Genomic DNA, 5,000 nt, shown 5'->3' with positions numbered 1-5,000 from the left:
TAGCGGATGGGGGAGGGGAAGGAGAGGGAGAAAGGAGATGGGGGAGGAAGGAGAGGTGGAGAGAAGATGGGGGAAAGGGAGGGAGGGAGGTGAGAGAGGAGCGTGAGTGAAAGGGTGGATGAAGAGGGAGAGGAGAGCGGAGTGAGGGGAAGGGATGGAGCTGACAGGTTAGGGGAGTGGGAGTGAGGAGGGGAGGAAGAGAGGGAGGGAGGAGGAGAGAGTGGAAAAGGGGGGGAAGAGAGGGTGGATGGGGGGGTGAGGAGGAGAAGGAAGAGAGGGAGGGAAGAGGAGAGGGTGGATAAGGGGGGGGGGGGGGCGGAGGGAGTAGGAGGAACCGATAGGTAGCGAGAGGGAGGAAGAATGGAGTGAGAGACAGAGAAAGAGAGAGAAAGGAAGGAGAAAGAAACGTAGAGGGAAGTGGAGACGTACGGGCAATGGAAAAAAGAAAAGAAAAGGAGATAGAAAGAGATAGAAAATAGAGGGAGAGAGAGAGAGAGAGAGAGAGAGAGAGAGAGAGAGAGAGAGAGAGAGAGAGAGAGAGGGGGGGAAGAAGGGAGGGAGGGAGAGTGAGTAAGAGAGAGAGAGTAAGAGATAGAGTGTGAGAGAGATAGAGTGTGAGAGAGATAGAGTGTGAGAGAGATAGAGTGTGAGAGAGATAGAGTGTGAGAGAGATAGAGTGTGAGAGAGATAGAGTGTGAGAGAGATAGAGTGTGAGAGAGAGAGTGTGTGTGAGAGAGAGTGTGTGTGAGAGAGAGTGTGTGTGAGAGAGAGTGTGTGTGAGAGAGAGTGTGTGTGAGAGAGAGTGTGTGTGAGAGAGAGTGTGTGTGAGAGAGAGTGTGTGTGAGAGAGAGTGTGAGAGAGAGTGTGTGTGAGAGAGAGTGTGTGTGAGAGAGAGCGTGAGAGAGAGAGTGTGAGAGAGAGAGTGTGAGAGAGAGAGTGTGAGAGAGAGAGTGTGAGAGAGAGAGTGTGAGAGAGAGAGTGTGAGAGAGAGAGTGTGAGAGGGAGAGTGTGAGAGAGAGAGTGTGAGAGAGAGAGTGTGAGAGAGAGGGAGAGAGAGAGAGAGTGAGGGAAAGGGAAAGGGAAGGAAAGGAAAGGGAAAGGGAAAGGGAAAGGGAAAGGGAAAGGGAAAGGGAAAGGAAAGGGAAGAGATAGAGAAAGAGAAAGAGAGAGAGAGAGAGAGAGAGAGAGAGAGAGAGAGAGAGAGAGAGAGAGAGAGAGAGAGAGAGAGAGAGAAAGAGAGAGAGAGAGAGAGAGAGAGAGAGAGAGAGCCCTACCTCATTATCAGATCAACATCCCCCCCATCCCCCTTCCCCCCCCCCCCCCATCCCTCCGCATGCTCGTTACCTCTTTCCATATATGGTCATGTCGTACTTCTGGATATTTACGTGTTTTTTTTTCCTTTCTCTTTCTCCTCTTTTTTTCAATTTTCTTGCTCTCTTTTTCTCCTTTTATGGTTCTTAGTTCTTTTTTTCTCTCTCTCTCATTTCCTATTTTTTTCTCTCTTTCTCCCTTTCTCTCTTTTTCATCTTCTTTTTTATATTTGTCTCTTTCTCATTTTTTCTGTCTCTGAGGGAGAGGGTGAGAGATAGAGATAGATATAGAGAGAGAGGGAGAGAGAGAGAGAGGCAGAAATAGAGAGAGAGAGAGAGAGAGAGAGACACAGACAGACAGACTGACAGAGAGAGAGAGAGAGAGAGAGAGAGAGAGAGAGAGAGAGAGAGAGAGAGAGAGAGAGAGAGAGAGAGAGAGAGAGAGAGAGAGACAGAGACAGAGACAGAGACAGAGACAGAGACAGAGACAGGCAGAAAAAGAAGAAAGAGTTAAAGAGAAAAAAGAAAGAAAGAAAGAAAGAGAGACAGAGAGAGAAGGAGAAAACAAGCCAGCAACACGCACGGAGGGGGAGAGGCGAGAAGGGAAGCGGGGGAGGGGGAGGGGCGGGAGGTGACCTTGAGTGATTAATCTGGCTTCGTATGTCTTGTATTAATTAATTAGATGAAGACGGGACGGAGGAAGAAAGGAGGAAAGGAGGAAGGAAGGAGGAGGAAAGGGGAGGAAGGGAGAGGGAGGGAGGAAGGAAGGAGGAGGAACGTGGACGAAGGGAGAGGGACGGAGGAGGAAGGAGGAGGAAAGGGGGAGGAAGGGAGAGGGAGAGAGGAAGGAAGGAGGAAAGGGGATAGAGATGGAGAGGGGGTATAGAGGGAGGGAAAGGGAGGGAGAGAGAGGAGAGAGGGAGAGGGGAAGGGAGGGAAGGGGGAACAAGTAGGGAAGGGAGGGAGGGAAGGAAGAAGAAGGAAAGGAGGAGGAAAAAGGGGGGAAGGAAGGGAAGGAGGAGGAAAGTGGAGGAAGGAAGAAGAAGGAAAGGGGATAGATATAAAGGGAAGGGGGGGGTAAGGAGACGAGGAGGGAGAAACTATGTAGATTTGTAGAGATGAAGGGGGTATAGAGGAGGGAAAGGGAGATGGAGAGAGGGAGAAGGAGAGGGAGAAGGAGAGAAAGAGGGAAAGGGAGAGGAGGTGAGAGAAGGAAAGTGGGAGGGGAGGGATAGAAGGATTGAATGGGATATTGAGATGAGAGGGAGAAGGAGAGAAAAAGAGGGATAGTAAAAAGGGAATTGAGAACATGAGGGAGAAGGAGAGAGAGAGGAATACTGAGAGTGAGAGTGATAGAAAAGGGAAGAGAAAGAGAGAGTGCGACAGAGAAAGATAACAGGAAGAGAAAAGAAAGAAAATAAAGAGAATAAGAAAATAAAGAAAGAAAAGAAAGAAAGAATGAGAGAGAGAGAGAGAAGGAAAAAGAAAGAGAGAGAAAGTGAGAAAGAGAAAGAAAGAGAGAAAGAGAAAGAAAGAGAGAAAGAGAAAGAAAGAGAGAAAGAGAGAGAGAGAGAGAGAGAGAGAGAGAGAGAGAGAGAGAGAGAGAGAGAGAGAGAGAGAGAGAGAGAGAGAGAGAGAGAGAGAGAGAGACTGAGTGATATGAGTGTATATAAAAATATAAAAGAAAAGCAAGAGAAAAATAAGACTCAGCAAAAATTATGAACACTAATTACCAGATATTAAGTACGAAAAATATTTGATGCATATTTACCGAATTAAACACGTCCAAGGTTTTAATCCTTTCGATGTAGGCTAAATCTGTTTTCAGAATTAAGAAACTTCCTTTTGGAAAAATCAATCTCGGATTCGCGAGGTAGTCAACAAAACGTAATAAATGGTGAAGGTTTAATAAAAAAGAAAGAAAAAATAAAATCCGTTAGCTATATTTCGAAGCCTGGTGAATCGCGTTTTTCTGAATACATTCGAGGCTCGTGTGTTTGAAAGCGCGCGTTTTTTTGTGTGTAAAATCGCGGTTTGCTGAATACATTCTAGACTGGAATGTTTAGACAGGCCGTTATTTTTTCAGTTAATGTAATTTCCAACAATGTTTGCTTATGATTTTTATTCATTTGGTATACGTTTTCTCTTTTTTTTTTCTTTAGTGGGCGAATGCGATTTTTTTTTCTTTTACATATTGGTTTTATTCCATTTCCGACTTTTGGCGTTTTTGTTTTCGTTGTGAATGTTGTAGTTTTTTTTTTATATGGATATGGGTAATATTTATATTTGATTTGTAGAGGAAGTAGGATATAAAAAAGGAGGAAATTGAAAAAAAAAACATTCGAATGCACGCATAGATAGATAGATAGATAGATTTTTAGATAGATAGTAAGATAGGCAGATAGATAGGTACAGACAGATAGACAAGGACAGACAGACAGAAAGACAGGCAGACAGACAGACAGACAGACAGACAGACAGACAGACAGACAGACAGACAGACAGACAGATAAATAAACAGGCAGACAGACAGAGACAGACAAACAGGCAGACAAACAGACAGACAGGCAGACAGACAAATAGACAGACAGACAAACATACAGTCAGACGGACAAACAGACAGACAGACAGACAAACATACAGTCAGACGGACAAACAGACAGACAGTCAAATAGACAGGCAGACAAACAGACAGGCAGAACGACAAATAGACAGACAGACAGACAGACTAACAGACAGTCAGACAGACAGACAGACAGGCAGACAGACAGACAAATAGACAGATAAATAGACAGGCAGACAGACAAACAGACAGTCAGACGGACAGACACAGACAGACAGACAGGCAGACAGACAAACAGGCAGACAGACAAATAGACAGTCAGACAGACAAATAGACACACAGACAGACACACAGACAGACAGACAAAGCCACAGCCTACGATTCATGCAGTAGAACCATCACTCAGCATGAAAGAAAATCAGTACAACACCGAATAAAACAACAGCAGAGCAACGAGGTCAAGGGGTCACGGGGTCACGGGGTCACACACGCTTCCGTTTCCCGGTCTGTGTCTCCTCGTGGAAGGGGTCGCTGCTGGACGCTTGGTGGGAAGTGGAAGGGGGAGAGTAGGAGGGGGAGGGGAGGAGGGGGAGGGGAACTAGGGTAGGGGGAAGGGGTGGCAGTGGTGTGTTGTGGTTTTTGAGGGGAGGGTGGGGTTAGGTTGGGGGTGGGTTTTTGTGAGGTTTGGTGTGTTTGTTTGTTTTTTTGTTGGATTGTGTGTGTGTGTGTGTGTGTGTGTTTGTTTGTGTGTGTGTGTGTGTTTGTTTGTTTGTGTGTGTGTGTGTGTGTGTGTGTGTGTGTGTGTGTGTGTGTGTGTGTGTGTGTGTGTATGCGTTTGTGTTTGTGTGCGTGTGTATGTATAAATATAAACGTACATTTATACATGTACATCATGCATGCACATACATAGGCCTTCGCACGAAACAGGATATTAAGTAAGCAAATGAATTTCCCCTCACACTCTACATCTCCCTCTACCTCTCACTCGCCTCTCCCCCTCTCCCTCTCCTTTCACTCTCCCCCTCCCTCTCCTGCCTCTCTCCCTTCACTTGCTTCCTCCTTTCACTCTCCCTCTCCTCTTCATCTCCCCCTCTCCCTCTCCTCTTCCCCTCCCCTCTCTCTCCCTC

This window comes from Penaeus vannamei, chromosome 41, assembly GCF_042767895.1.
Source record: "Penaeus vannamei isolate JL-2024 chromosome 41, ASM4276789v1, whole genome shotgun sequence".
Lineage (NCBI taxonomy): Eukaryota > Metazoa > Arthropoda > Malacostraca > Decapoda > Penaeidae > Penaeus > Penaeus vannamei.
The sequence above is the reverse complement of the archived record's forward strand: the minus strand, read 5'-3'. Positions refer to the sequence as shown.